Here is a 7,803-nt window from a genome sequence, read left to right as displayed (position 1 = left end):
CATTGGACTTACAGCGACATCGTTAACACTGGAACTCCTGTTTACAAGACAGGCGCTTTGACCAACGAAGCCACAACGCCCTTTTAAATGTCTTCTCTAATATTAAACCTCCAACCATTTCAAAGAAGTGATGGACCTAAAACGATGAGGATGTTAAAGACTGAAGAGCTATGTTAATTTTGACTGTCTGTTGGTGCAAACTGTAGATTTGCCTCCAATAAAAACACATTGCTTTGGTTAAAAAATAAAATGAGATGGACAAAAGCTTTGACCAACTAAGCCACAATGCCTATGTGATCAATATCGTCACTTATATTAAACATCCAACAATATTAAAGAGGTATCATAACTGAAATAGTGAAGATGTTAAAGACCTAAATACTTTGCTGAATTTGATCTGTAAAGTTGGACAGCAGTTGGTACCAATTGTAGATTATCCTCCAGTATAGACATATTGCTTTGGTTGAAAATGTGAAAGACGAACGTATATGTTCATATATTAATTGGAGGTATAATGTGAAATCAATACAAGTTGAAGGTATCATGGAAAGAATACCTGATATATTGTACCAGGCATTGCTGGGATTTGAACCCAGGATCTCCTGTTTACGAGACAGGTGTTTTAACCGTCTTAGCGACAATGCCACTGTTCCTTCCTTTTCCCTATGTCATTCAAATATACACTGGTTGGATAGCAGTATCTTCCAGGGAAAAAAGGAAGAAAATCAAGTTGCATTAGATGTTCTTTTACATTTGAACTTATTCAGTGTTTATAGCCGTAACAGCTTCAACAGATTGCGGAGCCATGTGTTGCACACATCTACACACTAATTAAAATAATTCCTGGCGGGTTTCAATAATATCAAACATGTCATGGCAGCTAAGACCAATATGTAGATTATAAAGTATTAAAAGCATCTCAATCTGGCTCTGCCACTGAAGAACACCGCCTCAGGTTTGTATATATCTCAGTGTAAACATGCCAAGACGCAAATGAAGCGTTTGAATTGTCAGATCCAAAAATATGAGCATGACAGTGACGCGATTATATTGTTTACTTGACTTGAAGCCATTTAAGGGGAAATAAACTTGGGTAAAGCTATTAGAGCAAAGGCCGGTTACATCTGTTTGCCCCTGAGATAGCAGCATACTGATTGGTGATGCATCATGCAACAGTTGCCATTGGTAAAAACATATCACCCGAAGGTAAGTAAGTCAAGTAAGTTCAGAAATGTACATCACTCTATTGTAATGCAGCCTTTAGAACTAGGGATGGATGCATGGATGTCATTCAAAATCTCAGCTGATATCTAGTCTCATATCATGATACAGATAGAGTGTTGATAAATTGTCCAGCCCCAGGTTGCATATCGTATATGTATTATGTTACGCCCAGATCTAGGGGAACCTAGGCGCAACACAATGTTTGCACTCTCCGCACTTTTCCCACTCCCAAGAACATGGACACCAAGACAAAGAATGTCGTTTGGTAAATGTAATTACCAAAATTACAAAGAGGAGTAACAAAACCACAAAACAAACAAACCTTTTAACACAAAAATCTTACCTAACGAATGAGAAAAATAAACGTACTGGCTTCTAACCTACTCTAACGTAGAAACAGGAGAAAACGAATTTTCCAAAAGAAAAGGGTTTTGCACTCCTGAGAACAAAATAAAGCGTGTCTACAAAGACAGGTAAATTAGCTTTCTTTCTCAAGTCTCACAGCAAAAAGAGGAGGACAAGGTATACGGTCAAAATGCGAACACAGCACAACAGGACAGATATAAATGCGCAACAGTGTTTGGAGTAGGAGAAGTCTAGTCAGAGAGAGCGGCCGAGGACCTGCACGGCTGCAGCTTAATATGCTCCCGTCTCCTCAGGTGGACCAATCAGCATGCAGAAGGTAGCTAATCAGCTAACGGGCACCACCTGCTTGCTCACTCACACACACACACACTCACAGACACAGGAGGAGGGAAAAATATACACACAAATGACCTAACGACCCAGGGTTGTAACAATACATATAGACATTTAGGAAATATATTTAACAATATGATATGTATATATATGTCATCTTCTGTTATATTTAGTCAGTGTCCTTTCATTTCTTCCTCCATTATCGCTGTTAAGCTCTTTGATCAACTAGGTTTTGTGTAAAGGGCTATTTAAATAAAGTTGATTTGATTCAAGGTCAATTACTTTGCGGTGCTAAATTAATATTAAATTGGAACATCTAAAATCCCCTAAAACTATTAATATCCCCAATATTAATCTGTAAAATTGGAAGATTTATCTTTTATCTATCTATATCAGGGCTTCTCAAACTCCGGACCAAGGTCCGGATCCGGACCGAACTGCAAATCAATCCGGACCGAACCCTGTGTCCCATTATAAAAAAATTAAAAAAAGAATAAAAAAGAAATTCTGATTCTGATAAATTAATGTACATCATCATGTACGCGCGTCTTGTGTCTGACGCGTTGTGAGAATGAACGTGCATATATATTTACTTGTGTGCGCGAGCGTGACACGCATAGCAGACCGCAAGTTAACCGCAAGTTTACCTTGACATACTGTATGTATGTATTGAATGTGTGTGTGTATACAGGGGCGCCGTTTACCGACAGGCAAGGCAGGCAAGTGCTTGGACCAGAAGGGGGCCCCCAAAGAAGGTAGATTAAGAAGGTCCACAGCAACGACAACATGAAACACCCTTTAATTTACTACAACGACAACCCCCTCAAGGCCCCATGCATAGAGCGCCAAGAAACTGCTTCTTAATTTCAGTTTCGTTTCTCCGCTCGGGGGGGGGGGGGGGGGGGGGGGGGGGGCATTGATCCGGACCAGTGACCTTGTATAAAGTTCACAACTGGACCTTTAATAAAAAAGTTTGAGTACCCCTGATCTATATCATGTGACTGTGATGTAGTTCCTTAGCATTACGCTAGCTTAGTTCGTTAGCCATTTACTTCTGGTGATTGCATTTACGTACGTGGTGTTGATATATGGAGATTATCTTTCTGAACAAAATGTCTATTTGTCTATTTTTTGTCTATCAAAAAAGTGTGTTTGCCACAATATAATATTCTGCAATGTTCAAAACATTCCATTGCTTTTTGTCGAGTGATCCTTTGCGCTGCTAACTTCAGGGTCGGCCTTCAAAAATACGTCATCACTGCACCACTATTAGTGGTGCATTAGTTGTTAAAGGAAAATCATGATGTCAGCTGGAAATAGTAGTGGAGGAGCAAATGAAGAGAGACAGAGGATATACACACACACACACACACACACACACACACACACACACACACACACACACACACACACACACACACACACACACACACAGTTACAGCTGGCTGTACTTTTGCTAGTGTGCGCAACTCCTCGAGGGGAAGAAAGTAAGCAAATGTGCTTCATAAAAACAGATGGTTTAGAAGCCTAAGAAAGTTTCTCTCTAGTTCTACATAAATGTCTCACTGCCTTCCTCTCTCTTGCTTTCTTACTCTCACAATCAATTCCGTCTTTTCATCACTCTCTCTTTTGTACACCGTTGGTTCCCCCTCTTTCCCCAAACAGCAGATGATCTGACACCGTTATTGAAGGATTTTCCTTCAGAGAGAGGAGAACTAAGTGGTGCTCTGGGATATTTGTTTTCAAAGGCATCACTTCAACACTTGAGGGGCGGGAGAGAGAAAGTACAGAAGGATTGAGGTAGAGAGCGAGGGATGGTGAAAAGTGATATGATCCAAACAAAGAAATGATGCTGAACTAAGAGCCGTTGTAGTTGGAGGTTCTCTTTGGAGAAAAGCGTTTAGGCCGCTGGGATATTTGTTTTCCAAAGCGTACCTCTGAGCTTCAGGGGAAGGACAGAAGGAACAAAGAGGGATGAAGGGAAGAGAGGGGGAGGGAAAAAAGAGGACAGGGGAAGGGAAAGGATAGCCTGATGCGTGCTTCAAAGTCAATGCAAAATACTGCAGGATCCATAAAGTGTTGCACACCCCTTAAAGAAACACTCTGAAAGTTGAACCTGTACTTAACAACATTGAGGTTATGTTTGCAATATATCATTTCAAAGTTATATTAACCAAGAAGCAATGAAAAACACTGGCAAGTCACTTGCATCCTTTACAATACAAAAATACATCAATATATTTGAATTGTACTTTGTGTCAATAGTGTAACTAACAAAAATTATTTTTTACTTATAGTGAAAACCACCCTTGGATGATGGGTTAGTAGACTAAAAGCTTTAGGAATCCAAAGTACAACATATAATAAGTACCCTGTATCAAGATTGATGCAAAACAAGTGAAATTTGACCTTTTTAGAGAGATTTAGCAAAAAGAAACCACTTCTGGGGTCATTTGGGTGGATTTTCCACATCTCTGGCTTCCCTTGCTCGATTTTGATGGTTGACACCTCTTTCTGACCGTTAGAGCCAATAGAATCGAAGGAGGAGTCCCCCACACACACACACGTTGTGAAGAGAAGAGGTGGGGGCTTCGCGCATGTAATTTTGCATCAGAGTGGACCTATCTCTAGCTTTGACATCTGGAAACGGAAAAGCAGTTTTAATGCTTATGGATTATCAGAAATCATTTCAAAGGGACACAGACACATTGGATTAACCTATGGATTAACTTCAGCAGCGTTTTTATCATTTTAATGCCATTGAAGACCACTTTGGAGAGACTACAGAGTCAAGGTAAAAATGTTAGCATTTTTAGCTACCTAGCGTCACCTGTTTTGATGTCCGTTTTTGCTTATAACGTCGCAAATACGTATAATTCAGTGGTAATGTCGGTGTCGTTAGATTCTGTGTCACCTCACGATGTGAAACTATGTGGATTTTCGGTGCAGTAAGGTGTTAGCATTTTTCGCTCGTTGCTAATTCAGAGGCTCAGTGTTAGCATTGTGGGTTTTCTTTTGAAAAAAAAAAAAAAAATGATCAGTTAGATGAGTTTCTTCCCGTTACATGGATATAAAACATTCATAGTTTTATTAAATGAACATGCCCTCAGACACTGTTTCCTGCAAGATGTTGCGGCAGTACCCCGGTACTGGGGTCTCTCGGGCTTAACAGGTTAATGGAACCGAGCGGTCATTCGTAAAAAGTTTGTTCTTAGTTGTTCCACCTGTTCTTGTGTTCTTATGTTTGCAGATAAAAAAAAGTTTAATGTGGTTTCTCCCGTCCTGTCTTTTCCAAATGGTGGTATGTTTGACAGACACCCTTATCGCTTTCCTTTTTTTTTCGCAGCTAACTACTTGTGTCAAAATCAGCAAAGCTAGCTACTTTAATAAGAACCAAGATGGCAACACTCCACTGTACAGTACAATTGTTTTGACAGTTGGGATAGAAACAGCAAATAACTTTTTTGTAACTGGGGATGTTTACCAGGGGAATGGTTGTGTCTTAAATGCTAACCCTTGATATGTGGAACTTTTGCGAGATATTTAAGGTTGGGCGTCGACCTACAATAGTAAAGGTCAGGATAGGTTGTCTAACAGCAGGTCTGTGGTTGTGTATCGATGCAGCCACATTTTTTACTGCTTGTATCTGATTAACATTATGTATTGATTTATCTTTACAGCCCTGCAATTTCCCACAACATTTTCATGTGCCGCTTGGATGAATTATAACCAGCTCACAAGCTTTATAAACCCCCATCAATCACACCGGCCCTTGTGCATCTCATATTCTTATCAATGTTGTTGTGACGATCTGTCTGTGTTGTGTTTTGTCTTGTCTTTTTCTGTCTTTGGTTTCCTGTCTTATTTTGAAAAGTGTTCACCCCCTGTCTTGCCTGTTGCTTTCTGTCTGTTTTCCCTCCTACCTGATTACCCGATTGTGTTCACCTGGTGCCCCTGTGTTTTCTCCTCCCTCCTCACCTGTGTCTTGTTTGTGTGATTAGTCTTGTGTGTATTTTAGTTCTGGTTTTTCTGTATGTCATTGTTAGTTCCTTGTTAGTCTGTGACTGTGTTCACGGGGTTGTGTTCTGTTTTGTCACCGTGTAACCTTGAAATAAAGGTATTTCCCGTAAAATCTGCATTTGGGTCCTGCCTGCTTCACTCAACCTTGACAGAAGGAACTAACCAAATATGGACCCAGCAGATGATCCATTTGAAGTGGAGTTGTATTAATTGACCTACTTGCTGGCTTGCAGCTATGGTAAATGGAGGGGAGCAACCAGTGTGGAGCAGAAGAGGGCTGCCCTGGCAGAGGCGTACCAGAGGGCAACAGAGAAACCAGGGTTAGTGAAGTTCTTACCTGGCTGGATTATGGACTTCCTCCAGACATGCGTTTCCCGGCCTGCTAGCCCCAGGCATGCTAGCCCCCTGCCTGCCACAGCACCCAACATAGCTTCTTTCGAGAACGCTTTTACAGTACCGGCCCACACAGCCATGGATCCGTGCTCCAGTACCGGCCCACACAGCCATGTTTCCGTGCTCCATTACCTGGCCCACACAGCCATGGTCCAGGCTTCTGTTCCGGTCCCAACCGCCATGGTTCCAGCCCCAGTTCTGGTCCCAGCCCCAGGTCAGGCCCCAGCAGCCATGGTTCCGGCCTCAGTCCTGGCCCCAGCAGCCATGGTTCCAGCTTCAGTCCTGGCCCCAGCAGCCATGGTTCCGGCTCCAGTTTCGGCTCCAGTACTGGCTCCCCGGCCGACTCCAGCCCCTCGTGTCCTGTCGGTGGTCCGGCCCACTCCAGCTCCCCGTGTCCTGTCGACGTACCGGCCGACTCCAGCACCTCATCTCCTGTTGGCTCTCCGGCCAACGCCAGCTCCCCGTGTCCTGTCGGCGTTCCGGCCGACTCCTGCTCCCCGTGTCCTGTCGGCGTACAACCCGACCCAAGTCCCCTCTCAAGTTCCCTCTCGAGTCTCCTCTCGAGTTCCCTCTCAAGTCCCCTGTCAAGTCACCTCTGGAGTCCCCTCTCAAGTCCCTACCCAATGTCCTGGTCCGTTGGAGGTTCCGCTGTGGGTCCTGCCAACTCCATGTCCTGTGCCGTTGGAGGTCCCGCCGACTACTGTTCTGCCGGGGGTCCTGCCAACCCTATGTCCTGTGCCGTTGGAGGTCCCGCCGACTACTCTTCTGCCGCGGGTCCTGCCAACCCTATGTCCTGTGCCGTTGGAGGTCCTGCCGACTACTGTTCTGCCGGGAGTCCTGCCAACACCATATCCTGTCCTGTTGGGGGTTCCGCCGACACATGCTACGCCGGGGGTCCTGCCAGCTCCATGTTCTGTTCCGTTGGGGGTCCTGCCGACACTTGTTGATTGTAGTTATTACATGTAGAGCACTTTGGCCCGACCAAAAATCGCTTTTAAATGTGCTTTATAAATAAACCTTGATTTGATTTGATTTGTTCAGCCGGGGGTCCTGCCAACTCTGTGTCCTGTTCTGTTGGGGGTCCGGCCGACACCGGGTCCTGCCCGTCCTCCAGAGCTGTCCCGTCACCGCCTTCTTGTTTGCCCTCGAGCCCGGCCCCCTGTGTGCCGCGGCCTTCGCCCGGCCCCGATTTCCCCAGCCGCGGCCTTCGCCCTCGAGCCCGGCCGCCTGACTCTTCCAGCCGCTGCCTTCGCCCTCGAGCCCGGCCCCCTGAGTGCCGCGGTCTTCGCCCTCGAGCCCGGCCCCCTGAGTTCCCCAGCCGCGGCCTTCGCCCTCGAGCCCGGCCCCCTGAGTTCCCCAGCCGCGGCCTTCGCCCTCGAGCCCGGCCTCCTGAGTTCGCCCGTTGTGGCCTTCGCCCCTTTTTGGACTCTGCCTTGCCCCCGGGCCGTCCGCCCGAGACCCCCTCCT

General features: G+C 45.0%; 1 non-coding gene across 1 annotated transcript; it reads right to left on the bottom strand.

Annotated features, from left to right (window-relative positions):
- Positions 1 to 571: 571 nt before the first annotated feature.
- Positions 572 to 645, bottom strand: trnat-cgu. Its single transcript has one exon. It is a non-coding gene; the product is annotated as a tRNA-Thr (tRNA).
- Positions 646 to 7,803: the final 7,158 nt, after the last annotated feature.

Source organism: Trematomus bernacchii, unplaced genomic scaffold, assembly GCF_902827165.1.
Source record: "Trematomus bernacchii unplaced genomic scaffold, fTreBer1.1, whole genome shotgun sequence".
NCBI classification, from domain to species: Eukaryota; Metazoa; Chordata; class Actinopteri; order Perciformes; family Nototheniidae; genus Trematomus; species Trematomus bernacchii.
Note: the sequence above shows the minus strand (reverse complement) of the source record. Positions and strands in the feature narration are given on the sequence as shown.